The 16,533-nt window shown below is 37.9% G+C and overlaps 1 long non-coding RNA gene across 1 annotated transcript; it reads left to right on the forward strand.

Annotated features, from left to right (window-relative positions):
* Positions 1–8,745: 8,745 nt before the first annotated feature.
* LOC110938742 lies at positions 8,746–9,288 on the forward strand. The gene is made up of 4 exons (XR_002591644.2): positions 8,746–8,775; positions 8,873–8,940; positions 9,023–9,079; positions 9,179–9,288. It is a non-coding gene; the product is annotated as an uncharacterized LOC110938742 (long non-coding RNA).
* Positions 9,289–16,533: the final 7,245 nt, after the last annotated feature.

A 16,533-nucleotide genomic window follows, 5' to 3' on the forward strand; every position in this document is an offset into this window, starting at 1 on the left:
CCATAGATTGGAGTCTTAGAATTAATCGGCTATGAAGTTGTTAATCAAATGATCCGGTTGCATATTTATGTTGATGATGAATTTCTGTTCTTGTTGATGATGATTTGAATAAGTGAAACTGTTGAACATGGTGTTTGATCCGATTTGTGAAACCGATAAGTTGTTAGCTGGATTTACGGAGTGATTGTTGCTGTTTAATCATGGAAATCTGTTACACACCTTGTCTCGACAAGAGATTGCGAGTCGAGAACTCCTAGTCTCGACTCGAGACCATAACACCAGCACAAAACAACATAACTCGAGACCACGGTTGCGGGTCCGGATGCGACTCGAGACCGTGTAGTCTCGACCAGACCAAGATGACCCGAGAACTCCCTGTTGCGACTCTAGACATCGAGATCAATATAAACCGAGACCGACTAGTCTCGACTCGAGATTGCTAGTCTCGACTCGAGACCGAGAACATGCACACCCTGTTATTGGACTGGCCCACTGTTACCAGCCCAATTGATTGGGCCGCGTATTTGGACTTGCTTATGTGAAGTTACTGTAGAACTGCCATGCTTATACGTGAACATGATGATCAATGCTTGTACACAACTTGTTACTATATGTGTGGAACATACGTGCAATACTAGTGTACGAATCTGATTGGTATGATAACTGTGATAGGACGTGGTTGATCACTTTGTAGCTTAATTGAACTGTTGTGTATCATACCGAGCAACCAAGGTGAGTTCACCGCATTTCTCAAGCATGCGTCCCGGTGGTTTGGGATAACTAGTAAACATTTGGAAGGGAAACTTTGGGTAAACAAATAAATCGGTTTTGGTTATTGAACATGGAATCTATCATCATCAGATTGCTTGTAGGGCAATGGGGGTTATTAGTTGATAGCGCTATTAGGTGGGACACCTCACACCGGGCCGTAAGGACGGGCGTTAACTAATTATCTGGGCATCATTACCAATGCTTGGTTAGGAGCATTGGGGTTGTAAGGGGCACACTCCCCGGATACATACGGGCACACTCCCTAGGGTATCTAGCATGTTATGAGCAACATCGTATCGCAACGTTCAATTGCATTAACATACATCTGGTAACAAAACACGTTAACAAAACTTTGAACTCACCAGCGTAGTCTGACACACTTGTCTGCATGCTTGCAGGTCGTTAGAATTTGTGACATGGACTTGCTATCTGGGAGTGCTGGAGTGGTCATGGATCGAGACTCTCGGATTAATCTATATTGGATACATTGGTTTTAAGTATTATTATGAAACAATTGCTAAACGATTATTTACATGCTTCCGCTACACAACATTTGGAGAATTGATATCATGTTCAACTTTTTATATTGGTAATTAATGTCATGACCTATTTAAATATTTATCGTTGGTTCAATGTGATTGGTGGCTCAGACTCTGATGCGTAACACGCCTCGCGGAGTTCCCGCAGGTGGTATTTTGGGGGTGTTACAAAACGAACCAACATCCGACATATATTTGAGCATGTTTCATGTCCACAATGTTTAGGCATCATTTTAGGGCCTTAAAGTTGGCTTTATGGGCCTTAGAAGTGTCGGAAATGGCTTAAACATGCAACAGGGACCAAAATTGCCATTTCTGAAAGTATGTGCAGATCAGACATGCCCAGGCGGCCCGCCTGAGTTTTGTCTGATCCTGATGCGGGCCGCATGGCCCCTTCAGTTGCAGAAACTTTGTTTTCTTGCAAAAATTGGCCTTTCAAACACTCCAAAGGGCAATGCCCTTTCACCATCTCTGGGGTTAGGGTCACATTAAGCCACCACAACATCTTGACAAGTGTACGGCTTGGATCATGGCACGATATTCAAGAAACGATCCTAACGGCTTTGCTTTTCCTATAAATACCCCCCCCCTTTTGGTTAAAACCCACAAAAATCTGATCTAAAGCTCTAAGTTGGAACCTTTGTTTCATACCTGAGTCATTTTGATCTAGATTAGCATTCGGGGACCCTTTGTAAGTGTTCTTTCGTTCTTTTATTCGCTTTTCGAGTCCAAAAGTCAAAGTTTTGTTTGACTTTCTGTGTGACCAGCCTATGGTCATCACAAAGTTCATGGAACTTCATAACGTGAGCGTGATCACGATGGTTATAGTCCGTAGTGACTATACCTACTGATTACCACGTTATCTAGGCTCAGTGACGAGTCGTAGTTTCGGCCAAAATGCGCATTCTTGTGTATTTTGTAACCAAACTACTCGTGAGCATCAAAGCCGTTTGTTTTTATGCCAAACCTGTTTTCTAAACTTAGTTAAGCATGTTCTAACATGCTTAGCTCGTCACTTTTAGTTTAGTGCTCATATAGGGTCGTAAGGTAAGCGATCTAAACCATCGCTTATACTTTCGAACCCGACCCATTTGGTCGATCATTAGGATCCGACCAAACACAATAGGTGACCATAGCTGTAACCTTCCGAGGTTATACCTTGTGGTCACGATGTTAGGCGTTCCAAACGCGTTCTACGCGAACGACGCGTTATGGTAGCATAAGCTACCTAAACGGGTCGTAAAGGGTCGCCAGCACTTAGGTTAGGTTTCATTTTAGTATGTAGGCTTTGTTAAACCATATTACACGAGTCTCCATACTCGTTTGGTTTACGAACCCGCATACTATCCGATCCTTCCGATTTTGGTCCGGTATATTAATATAGCTACCTATTAGGTGCCGTTTGATATCCCGTGATCTCTAGCATTATTTGATTATTATACAAGGAATTCAAAGCAATCTCAGGTGAGTACATTGAACCCCTCTTTTACTGTTTTCCAAACTGTTTTGGGGTGAAACACATGTGCCTACTTGTTACTTTCATGCTTTCCGGTTTTCACATCATATACTTGCTATGTTCGATAGTACATATATAGTACATGATTTCATTGTGTTTATGCTATGTATGTCCATTGTGTGCATACTTAGCACATCACTTTACATACATTTCATGTTATTTACACCCATTGTGTGCATATTTAGCATATCACTTTACAATACATTTCATGCTATGTATGCCCATTGTGTGCGTACTTAGTACATTGTTTTACATACATTTCATGCTATGTATGCCCATTGTGTGCGTACTTAGTACATTGCTTTACATTACATGCTATGTATGCCCATTGTGTACGTACTTAGTACATTGCTTATCATTACATGCTATGTATGCCCATTATGTGCGTACTTAGTACATTGCTTTACATTACATGCTATGTATGCCCATTGTGTGCGTACTTAGTACATTGCTTTACATTGCATTTCTGTTGCATATGCTCATCCAGCATATGAACACGTTATACTACATTTTGAACCGTTGTAACCATTTGACTATGTGAACCGTCTTAACCCTTCGATTATATGAACCGTTTGTAACCATTGAGCCGTGTAAACCAGTTGTATCCGTTGACATGATTTACATTTGACAATAGACATTTGACTATACATAAACATTTCCACAATTGTTAAACATTTCATCTTGATGGTTTGGTTTGAGTAAGTGATTAAGTAACGAGGCGTGTGTAATATGATACAAGCATGGTGGATACGCCGCTGGTACTTCCTATATATAAGTGTTTGTATGGTATTACATATCGTAGCGTTATTTGAATCATTTCAATTTGAGACATATGACATTTTATACAAATAACACACTTTTCACGAGACATTGTTTTACAAACGACTTATCTTATACAAACACATTTTACATGATTATCCGTTTAACCCTACAGTGTTCTCTTATTTATACATATCATCTGATCTTATCGTTTTTCAAATGATTTACAAGACAAAGCAAATTACAAGGTTCATGACTAAACATTTTCTCAAAACATAAGTCATGAATTCCGTTTTCACAAAACCAATGTATCTCACAGGCATTTTTATGCTGACGTACCTATTTTCACATGTGTTTTCAGGAGATGATGCAAACGACTTATCAGGACATACTTAGGTGGACTTGTGCCTTAGTGACTTAAAACGAGACAAGAACTAGTTAAATTATGTTATGTACTCTTTGGTTCTTGTTTAAAACAATGTAAACTTTCATGTTTGATTAATAAAACGAAACTTCATTCGCCATGGATTTGAAACAATTGATTCTGTTACAACACTCCCCGACGTTTCCGCCACGTTTTGTATGTTCTACGTGGTCGGGGTGTGACACTGAAATACATGTAATTTGAAAAATCAACAAAAAGTTGAGCGAGTTCATGTAAAAGTGAGTATGTATAAACCTTTGTAATATGTTTGTATGTATGAAAATCCCTAGTATGTAGCAAATAAGGAAAAAGAGATCACCATTGGGTTACAAAGCCAATGATATGTGTGAAGTGCTGTAGGAAGACTAAAACCTAGAGATTTTTGCGTTGGGCTCAAAGTCACCCCAAGGTCCGTACAGTGGGCCTGGAGTTGGGCTCGCTACACCCAGATAGATCTACCGCTACTGACCCTCGGTCCTACTATGAGGATTAATGGCCTCAAGTTCCCGCCTACCCACTCACATGATCTAAGTAGTAACCCTCCTTAAGCTAACCATACCATGTATAAAAGCATCCGTAATTACTGTAACATGTATTCCACCCCCAAAGTGTAAAAACTGAAAACAGTTAAGAGAAAAGGGGGACATGAACTCACAAAAGTGCGTCTCGAAATAGTCCGTCCCAAAATAACCTGCTGCGTGGCGACCTACACGTATTAACTTTTATTAGACGGACGACCGTGCCTTGGCTTAAGGTTTAACGTTTTTGGGAAATAGTTAGTCAACTATCTCGTATTTACACTTCTTAATTATTTTACAAGTATATTCCTTCCCAAGGATGGGGTATTAATACATGTGTGTTTTATAATTCCGAAAATATATTTTTAAGTCTCACTTGAAAATATATTTTAATTACTTTGTCTAAAATGTTTTAATTTCCAAAATATATATATTTTTTCCAAAAATATTATATTTTATTCCATACGTTTTCCCAAAATAATATTTTACCAAAAATATTCTAATAAGAGTATTTTTTCCGAAAAATACATAAGTTATAATTTTAAAGTTCGCGTTTATTACGATACTTATATAACTTACATATTCATTTTGTGAGAGCGTTGATATTATTTTGGAGGTCGTAGCTTCATGATATTTCAAGTAATATTATTTTTACCCTAAAAATAATATATATCTAGTTCACAAAATAATCACATAATCACACAAGCGTTTTATTATAAAATATATATTCTAAATATATATTTAACAAGTTTTATTACGAAAATCCACCTCCGAATACTTGGTAATTTTGTAACAAAAATCAATGCGAAGTTTGTTTTGAAAACCAAGTCAAAAACATATTTATGATCAAAAATATTTCTAAGCGTTATATTTCTAGAAAGATTTCTCCAGAGTTTCCTCTGTAACTGGAGGTGGCCACGCTTAAAAGCGTATCATTTTCTTTTCAAAATTCAATCAAGCAATTTAACAATCACCAATATACAATATTTAAACATCGAACTTGACAAAACAAGCCTAAATCACAAACTCATGAACTTGAAAATTGTGTAAAAATATGTAGTAAGTTTCTAACATTTTTAGTAGGTTTCGTTATCTTTAAAAATAAAATTAGTTTCTTAAAAACTTTATTTTTAAAGAACTTGAAGTTTTACAACTTCTAGTAACGGTTTACAAAAATATTTCTCTACGAAATTTCATTGTTACACAAGTGTTTACACACTTGTTTAGTTACTATAAATGCTTCTTGTTTATAAAATACTCGGGTTTTAACAAAACTAACATTTTCCGCTTGGTTCTTCCGAAAAACCACTTGTAGATCTTTAGATCTACTAGTTTAGAACCTTATTTTACAAGAAAAATTATAGTTATTCAAGTTCATGTTTCATGGATGGAAGGTTTCATCATCTTTCATAATTCTAACACTAACATACTACTAGTTCATGTCTTGAACATGATCTAGTGTGGTTAGATGATGATCCATCCCACTTTTTGCAAAAAACAACATGAAATAATCACAACTAAACAAGATTTGCATGATTTACACAACTAGCTTCTCTTTATCCAACTTGTTCATCTTATTTTCAAGACTTTATGTTATGTTCTTTAGTGTTTCTAATTTTTAACCATTAAATCACTTATTAACCACCTTAAAGAAGATCAAGATGATGTTTAGAGGCACTTACTACTCGCTCAAGGCTAGGGAAGAAACAAGACGTAAACGAGGTGGATAAAAGAAATCTAGAGAGGTTCTTGAGCTTCCGAGTGCACTGGGCTTGTTTGTATGGCACCTTGCACCTTGTATGTATGAAGAAATGGTTGAACAAGAAACAAAAATGGTGGTGGTGATAGGGCTATGTTCGTCCGAAGCTTTCAAGGGAGAGAAGGAGAGCAAATTGTTGATGTTGTGTTTGAAGTGAGAGACTAGTTATCCTAAGTGCATATTTATAATCCATTTCATGCTTTATCCATCATATATTGTGCTCACTAGATACTTAGCAAGATTAATAAAATAATCAAGAAAACATGGGTGTGTCCCACCCATGGGAACCGTCGCAAGAGAGGGTGGGGGGTAAGGGTTGGTTTGTAATGGTTAGTTAAGTTCTAGTTAGGATTAGAATGATAAAGTTAGTGTATTTTAGTGTGTGTTATAATATAAAGGGTGTTGGGTGTTCAGGTACCCTAACTAGCTCAGAAAGGTAAAAACAATGTCTTTGGTAATATTTTTGTGTTCCGGGTAAAGTCCGGTTGTTCGGTTGGATATTGATCCGTTAAAGTGTCAAGTAAAGCTTTAAAGTGTCCTTTATAGTGTTTAGTGACACAATAAATTCCCGACACTTTGGTAAGTGTCTAGTATTATTTTACCAAGTTTTTGCACTTTACTAGTTATGTTAAATGCTGAATTTTTGTATAAAGTGCAGAATTTTGTAATTAAAGCATGTTTTAGGCACATCCGGTCACTATAACTACCACCTAGTGACGCAGTTTTATAGTTTTGTGTGTAATAAATGGAGTGACAGTAATACAGTATGATGCATGAACATGTATGTATCAGAAAACAGAAAGCAGTTTATTCGTAATTGTAATTAAGCACAGTAATTAAGCACTAATTAAGTATTAATTAATTTGTACGAATACCTGGTTTGGTGAGGGTTGTCACAGTAACAAAGGTAACTTGTTGATCCGCAGTACACTTGCTCATTCGAATGGTTGAATCAGTTTTCTCAGTCCAACGCACGAATGCCACTGCACCTCTAGTGCTATCGTAGTTTAGTGGCTTGCAGACTAAGAACTGCTTGTAAGTGCATCCTGAAATTCACACAACCGATTCATGAATGAGCAAATAATGAAACTCACGAATAGATCATAAAATGAGTTCCTTAAGTTGTATCAATCAACTTAACATTACCTTGAACAAGGTTTCCTCCACATGAACATCCATGTCCGTGTCCGCCAGAACCTCCCGTGCCGCCACTGTGCTCAGCACGATTCGCCTCGTATTGGGCGATAGCTTCAGAAATCCTTTCTTCAAGTAGAGAGTTTAGCTCTTCAGCAGTCCTCGGCATTGGTAGGGGTGGGGGTTGGTTCATTCCACTAGTGCGAATCATTCTTCTGGGAGGCATGATCTTCCAAAATATAACATAATAATAATTAGGTGTTTATCAAATAACCACCATTCTTTATATTAAATAAATAATAAAAGAAATATATATATATATATATATATATATATATATATATCTATACTACTTTATAAAGCATATAGGAAGGATAGAATGGTCTTTTGCCACTTTACAACTCTTTAAAGCCCATTGTACAAACCTCTTAAGCACAAGTGTTGAAAACTTGTTTTCAACACCTGATGATACCACGCGGATCTTAGCGGATCAACTTGACCCGGTTTTTGTTTGATGGATCCAATATATTCGTATTATCACAGTTCTAAACCACAATTTCATCCGCCGCTCCACAATTCTTTCACTCTCTAAACCCTAGATCCTCCACCGCATAACTGAAGCACCTCCACCGCATAACTGAAGCACCTCCACCGCACCTCCACCGCACCTCCACCGCTCATCCATGGAACCTGTCTTTGCCATCACCGTCTTCTCCCCTTTCATCCATGGAACAGGTCATGTTTTTAACCCTATTTTGTACGTTTTTTTTTAATCTTTGTCAGATCTGTAATAATACTTTTAGATCTGTTTTAATACTTTTAGATCTGTGATAATACTTTTAGATCTGTGAATCTGTGATAATACTTTTAGATCTGTTATAATACTTTTAGATCTGTGTTGGTTTTGTGATTATTTTAATGTTCTGTGAATGGATCAACATTAGGGCTTTTTGTTTGATAATTAGGGCTTTGTCAGATCTGTGAATGGACCAATTTTAATTTCTTGCATTAGGGCTTTGTCAGATCTGTGATAATACTTTTAGATCTGTTTTAATACTTTTAGATCTGTGATAATACTTTTAGATCTGTGAATCTGTGATAATTCTTTTAGATCTGTGATAATACTTTTAGATGTGTGATAATACTTTTAGATCTGTGTTGGTTTTGTGATTATTTTAATGTTCTGTGAGATTTATAGAGAAAACGTAATTTCTGTTTCATAATTAGGGCTTTTTGTTTGATCTAATCGGTTACTGAATTATGGTTTTGTTTGTAAGGAGAATCCGATTGTAAGCTCACCGGCGAAGGAAGCATACAGGAATCAGCTGGCGGACAGCCTCAACATGGGAGTTATGGTGAGTGCATGCACATACCAAATAGACATCGCTTAATATGATTTAAATTTGAATCTCTCTAATTAAAAGTAGTTTTACTGTTACTTTGTTTTTTTAGGATTGGTTTGATCCAATTGCTGATTCGACTACTAGCCATCTCGATCTGATTCCCCACATGGTTTAGGGGTAATTGATTTTTTTTTTGACGTTTAAAGGTTTTAAAAATCATTGAATTTTGTATTAAATGGGAATTTCGACATCATTTCAGGAGAAGTTTAAAACAACAGGACTATGGAAGGATATACGGTGCTACATTGACAGTCAAGTGAGACCCCATCTCTTTGTTTAAAGTTCAAACACATAATTTGTTTTCAGTTTTTAATTTTCAATGAATTATACTAATTGTGATACTCTTATTGTGCAGCTCTACGGTTTGTAGGTTGAAGTTTGCTTAACACGCTTCAACCGTCGAACTTGGTGCGGCTCAATTGAATAAGGAAAGCAGGGAGGTCATGGACCTTAAAGACTTGTATCACGTGACCTTTGTTATGTGCGGTATTGGCGCCGAAATGATGATGGGAGTTATGGTGAGTGCATGCACATACCAAATAGTCATCGCTTAATATGATTTAATTTTGAATCTCTCTAATTAAAAGTAGTTTTGCAGTTACTTTGTTTTTTTAGGATTGGTTTGATCCAATTACTTTGGTAGTCTATATAGTTTGTGTGCTTTATAATGGTCTTTTTTGTATTTAAAGAAACTAACTTTGTTATTCTATTTTAACCATGAAGCATGATGGTCTGTTTTGGTTTCTTATGTGTGTTATATTTGTATTTTTAAGCTTGATTCTTTAGGGGATTTAGGGGAAAAATTAAAGATTTTGTGTGTGGAGATATAATTAGTTATATGTGTTTTTATGTTTTGATTATGCAGATTTGAAATATTATAAAAATTCAACTGGCTTTGTTTTACTGTTGTTTCGAATTTTGAAATAAGAATCTAGGTTAAAAGCTATATAGTTTGTGTGCTTTATAATGGTCTTTTTTGTATTTAAAGAAACTAACTTTGTTATTCTATTTTAACCATGAAGCATGATGGTCTGTTTTGGTTTCTTATGTGTGTTATATTTGTATTGGATGTGAAGTGTGTTTAGTTAGAATCCAACTTCAACTTATAATCCAAAGACAATTCAAAAAGCAAGTCATGTCAGTAGCTTTTCTTTGACTTTTGTCCTTTTTGTTTTTTTACTACTTACCACTTCTTTACAAGTCATCTCAACCTTTTCAACAACCAAGTCATATCAGTATCCAAGATTTTACTGTTGTCTCTTGCTTGGTTCAGTGTCTATAAGTACACAAACCCTCAACTACACTCAACTGACTACTGCTTTTACATCTACAGCTGTAAAGCAACATTTTACTGTTTTGTGAAAGAGAGCATGCTTGATGCATTTTATGAACCATCAATTCCAATGCCACTGAAAGTGTTTGAGGCTGTGATGCAAAAGCTGAGCTTGTGTTCTTAATCTGTCTGAACTGAAAGTGTCGACTCTATGATGCATAAGCTGAGCTTGTGTTCTTAATATGTCTGAACTGAAACTGTTAAGGCTATGATGCATAAGCTGAGCCTGTGAGGTTACATATGTGTTTCTTGTGCTTAAAACACTTGTACATCATGCTTTAAAGGTTGTTTAAGTTTAGTGGAAAATTACTCTTGTACATCATGCTTTAAAGCGGGGTTACATAACACAATAGACTGTGATGATGATTGTATTTTGAGGGTACATAGAAGATCCGAGTAGCATCTTGGCGGGGCAATATCCAGGTTGCATAGTTCTCACTTTGCAACCGTGTGTTGCAGCCATGGCTTTACCCGTAGTTGTGTTCATCTCTCAATTACATGTCTGAGTCTTCCAGTTGTAAAAGTATTATCACAGATTCACAGATCTAAAAGTATTCTTCCAGATCTAAAAGTATTATCACAGATCTAAAAGTATTATCACAGATTCACAGATCTAGGGTTTAGAGAGTGAAATAATTGTGGAGCGGCGGATGAAATTGTGGTTTAGATCTGTAATAATAAGAATATATTCGATCCATCAAACAAAAACCGGGTCAAGTTGATCCGGTAAGATCCGCGTGGCTATCATCAGGTGTTGAAAACAAGTTTTCAACACTTGTGCTTAACAGGTTTGTACAATGGGCTTTAAAGACTTGTAAGTTTATATCTTTTGAACTAAATCCTACTTTCAAAACATGAACCTAACAACTATTTTACTTCGATTTCAGAATATATCGACTCTTTGCATCTGGATCTTGCGTTGTTTCTCGTATTGCTTTTACGTCTACAGCTATAAAAGCAACATTTTACTGTTGTCTGAAAGACAGCTTGCTTGCTGCAGTCTCTATAAACATAAGCTGAGCTTGTGTTCTTAATATGTCTGAACTGAAAGTGTTTGAGGCTATGATGCATAAGCTGAGCCTGTGAGGTTACATATTTGTTTCTTGTGCTTAAAACATGTGTACATCATGCTTTAAAGGTTGTTTAAGTTTAGTGGCAAATTACTCTTGTTGTGTACTTCGGATTTTGTGTTCTTAATCTGTCTGAACTGAAAGTGTTTGAGGCTGTGATGCAAAAGCTGAGCTTGTGTTCTTAATCTGTCTGAACTAAAAGTGTTGAGTCTATGATGCATAAGCTGAGCTTGTGTTCTTAATCTGTCTGAACTAAAAGTGTTTTGAGGCTGTGATGCAAAAACTGAGCCTGTGTAATCTATCTGAACTGAAAGTGTTTGAGGCTGTGATGCAAAAGCTGAGCTTGTGTTCTTAATATTATTCCTCTTGATGCTCCCGCTTTGACAAATGCTATCACCTCATTCCCCGAGGTGAATTTGGTTTCTTTATATTTTCATTCGATTTTTTTTATTGTTTTATTATTTTTTTTGTTGTTTGATAGAAAGGTAATGTGCAGGGCCGGTCCAGCAAGGTTCGCTCGGTCCAGCAACTCAAGCAAATTAATAACGTTGCTTTTTTTATCAAGTTGTGCAAGGTTCGCTCGGTCTAACAACTCAAGCAAATGTTTTCTTTGCATTTTAGGGGGAACATGGGTGCTTCTCTCCCAGGGCATACAAAACATAGGTTATTGGCGGCAGCTCGCCATATTTAACATATAAAAAAACTTTATATGTTAAATTTGGCGGGCTTCCGCCAATGACCTGTGTCTTGTATGCCCTGTGGAGAGATCCACCCATTTTCCCCCTAAAAAACATAGAAAACATTTGCTTGAGTTGTTGGACCGAGCGAACCTTGCACAATGCGTCAAGGGAAACTATTGGTCGAGCGAGACATTTGTTCAGGTATCCTTATTCATGATAAAATGATTATGAATAGCTGTGCATAAACTAATCGCAAGTTTGTTTGGTATATGCAGGGTAATAGGGAACAGAGGTTGAACCTGTGGTTTGACGCAACAAAGAACTTCCGTACTTACTCTATTCTATGGAACCAGCGTCAAGTTGTGTAAGTTTCTTATCCAAAACACACACACAAACACAAACACACTTTGTGTACAAATCTTGAAGCACAATATTACTCGAGTGTTATCTTACGCTACACTTACCAAGCAATGGGTGTTTACAGCTCGATTTGGAACGCGGATAACTGGGCCACACAAGGGGTGCGAGTGTCCCGTGACTACTGCAGTGACACCAGTCGGCTTCCATCGGTGCCAGTGGAATGCGAACAGCATCGTCATTAGTTGGTTGTTTGTGATGTGGATTGGGAATCAAATGTTTGTGTAAAAATTAATTAAAAAGTATGTGGAAAATCAACGTAAGCTTCATGTTGAACATTTGGTTAATGTATAATAGTTATAATTTTAATTGTAGTTACTTTTCATTTATATTATTGTAGTAATGTTTCTTTATTATTTAAAACGTGTGTTAATTAGTATGTTTGAATTGATCTCCAAGATAAAGGTGTACAAAAATATTGTACCTGGAACCGGACCCGGTAAAAAAACCCGGAACCAGTTTTTTAATAACTGGAACCGATCCTACCCATAGGCCGTAGAGTAGATAGAGTATACATATTTATGTCAATACCTGGAACTAGAATCAGAACCGATTATACCCGATTAATACCTGGAACTGGAACCAATTATACTCGGATATACCCGATACATAATTCTAATATCTTAATAAGTCTATGTATTTTGATTAGGTGTAGCCAAATGGTGCTGGTGTACACTTTAATGATTAATGTTTATTCCATTTGTTTTTTTTTGAACAAGATAGTTCTCTGTAAAGAAATGAGTGGCGCAATCTTATCTAATCAAATGCATCATCAAGCTGTTGCGAGTATCAAAAGGGTTTTGGGTGTTTGGGCACTTAAATTAATTTTTTGTTGTTTTTTTTATCAATTAGATGATAGGGTATTTGTATTAGAAATTTTTGGGTATATACATTTTCACCCCCCACCCCCCACCCCCCATAAAAAACGTCAAGCTTCGCCACTGCTGAAGGCCTCACACAATTTTCTTTGTTTTTTTCTGAAGCCGGTAACCGGCCGTCACATAATAACCACCAAACGCCATCACAAAACCACCAATCGCCGCACACCGCTGTTTCTCCGCCGCTGAAGAAGGCCGCAACCGACCCTCACGTTCTGCTACACTGCCACCGTCGTCGTCGAACGCCACAACGGAAACTACATCCTCGTATAGGCCTAAACTCACCAACCTAAGTTATATGTTTCCCGCCGCATCGCGCGGGTAAACGACTAGTATATATATATATATATATATATATATATATATATATATATATATATATATATATATATATATACACACAACCAAACAATCCACCAAACATATAAATCAATTAATACAAGCAAATTGGCATGCATAAACAGATAAATAATAATGCGTCATAAAGATAATCACCAAGTTTTTATATATCAAGACAACTTGTTACATGATTGTTTGTAAAGGAAACAACAATGTACTTGGGCCACATCACCCAATCATACAAGTTTAATACATAAAATGGCAAAAATATCTCCCTTCACATTTGGCGATCTTGGTCTTCAAGTTTTCTTCAAAACTCGGCATCTAGTCTTCATATCCAAAAACGACATAGATCACCGTGCAAAAGTATCTGCAAAAGAAAGCCTATGACGCGGAGGGGTAGGTGGTGGTGTAGGGAAGGCTAAACTACAAAGGTGGGCTGCCTCCTCCTCGAGCTCATAAACTCGACAGAGTAAGAAGCTCACCTGCTGCTCAAGTAGTAGAACCCAAGCAGCTAGGTCATCAGCTGGCAGGTGGGCAGGTAGTGGTGGTGGTGGTGATGCTGGTGGTGGTGGTGGTGGTGAAGATGGTGGTGGTGGTGGTGGTGGTGTAGCTTATGGTGGGTAATCTGGTGGGGTGGTCGTCTAGCATCTGCCTCCTTCTCAATGTCGTAGACCCTTTTATAAAGGATCTCAACCTGGAGCTGGAGGGAAAGGAGAAGTTCATCTCGTATGTATCCAGAGTGGTGAGAGGGATGGTACCGGTCAGACGAAGGCATGACATGTGGTGGTAAAGGTGGAAAGGGTTGGGACGGCTGATAGTATGAGCTCGCCCAATGGTGGGGTACTAGTGGCTGTCGTGATGGCTCGGCCTCATCTATGGGGTGAAAGTGGTATCTGATTGAATCAATCCGTATAGGTCGTATCCAGCTAGTTGGTTCCACAGGAACATTGGCTGCTAGGCCTCATTGTCGGTGGTGTGGACTGGGGTGTGTGGCGGAGTAAGGGTGGGAGTAGGTGTAGGTGTAGGTGTAGATGTAACGGGGGCGAAGGAAGAGGCATCGTTAGCAGGATACGCTTCCAGGCTAACGACCCATAAGACATATGAAGTAACTGATGTGTGTAAAATGCAACATATAAATTATATCAAATGAGGCATAAAACTAACCCTTTTTTAGTTCTAATGTTGGAAAAAGTGTGCTTTTGTCTTCGTTTTGTATTTTCAGGACCAAACGAGCTTAAATGAACAAAAGGAACAAATATGCAGCAAAAACTAACATAAATACAAAGAAAAGGAATAAACGTGGCATGCCCGACCCATCGACAACATCTCCCCAAGCAAAAACAAGAAACAGAAGGCTGACCACGGACCGTGCCCAGCGGACATGGGGGCGTGGTCAGGTGAATGCAGAAATGGACAAAGCTATGGAAGCTTCTATTTCCCACCACGGGGGCGTACCCAGCTCAACACGGGGCGTGGTCAATGCTAAGATTCGCAGAATCTTGCAAATCTTGATAGTACAGATACGCTTTTGCACACGGGGCCGTGCCCAGCGAACACGGGGCCGTGTGGAGCTTAATCCAGACAATTGCAATTAATGAAGAAAGAGAAAGAGGATGGCCACGGGGGCATGTCCAGCGGACATGGGGCCGTGGCCGGGCTTCTGTTCAGGCTATAAATTGGGGTGCTTGGTTTACTTCAAAGGCATCCCTTGGCAAACCACCTCTCTCCCACTTTGCCACCACTCCACCACCACTACAACACCCACAACCACCACCATCATCCATCATCCACCTTAGAGTGTGTGTAGTAGTCTCGGGATCCAAGACTGATCGTAAGAGTTCTTGTAAATCAAAGGCCATGTTTGGCTAAGTCTCTTAAATCACTTGGTGAAGACAAGCATTTAATGTATTACTTTTGATTTTTAATCTTTTCGCACTTTTTATTTGGTTTTGTATTAATGACTTTAATAACTAGTTTCTTATGTTGAAGGTGAAACTTCTTTATCATTTGTCCGTGGTGTCTTGGCATTACTTTACTGTCTATATAAAGTAAAAGATTTTCACCATTCATATCTCTACGGTCTATATAGAGATATGTTGGCTACCTGGTCAGGGGTTAAGGGGATGGTTTAGTAAGGTTCTTGCCTTGTTCACTGTATAGATCCTGCAAGGACCTGGGTCAAGCTTACTAGGACCTCCTTCAATACCCACTGGTATTGGATGGCAGGGGTGCAAATGGCTTGATCCCCTCATATGTAAACTACTATTAATACATTAAACCGGCTATTTGGGATTGTATCCCTTCTGACTCAAACCACTTAGCCGAGGGTAATGTCACCTTCAAAAGAGGGGCCTACCACTTTTCGCATTAATAACTTAATTAATTAACTTCCAATATTCCGACCCTTTGGGATTGTATCCTTGCTGACTCAAACCACTGGGTTTAGGGTAACGTCACCTTCAAAAGAGGGGCCTACTACTATAACTAAGATAATCTCTTAAAAAGTGCAAAACTGCAGAAATCATCAAAAGATACGTTAAACGCGAGTCGGGTCCAAGTGATTCATCTTGTCTACCACTTTTCGCCTTAATAACTTTATTTTTCATGTTTAAAACCTTTTTCTAAAAATTTTGATTTGATTAGACGTTGAGGAGAAACCAGTACTAAACGCTCTTGTGTCCTTGGACGACCTCAGTATCTTACCAACGCTATACTACGCTTACGATGGGTGCATTTTCCCATGTGTGTGTTTAGTGTTAGTAGAATATCGTGTTTTATAAATTTAAAACTTGAGTAATGTGTAAAATGGGCTTAAAATATCAATAAAAACATAACACACCTTACACACACCAAGTTTTTGGCGCCGTTGCCGGGGACACAAGGATTTTATGAAAGTTAGAAATCAATGGCCAAATCGTTTTTCCTGTTTTTCTTTTTTTTTAGGATTTTTCTAGATTTTTCAAGCTTCTGCAAACTTCAGCATGGGGCCG

The sequence above is a fragment of the Helianthus annuus genome, chromosome 5, assembly GCF_002127325.2.
Source record: "Helianthus annuus cultivar XRQ/B chromosome 5, HanXRQr2.0-SUNRISE, whole genome shotgun sequence".
Lineage (NCBI taxonomy): Eukaryota > Viridiplantae > Streptophyta > Magnoliopsida > Asterales > Asteraceae > Helianthus > Helianthus annuus.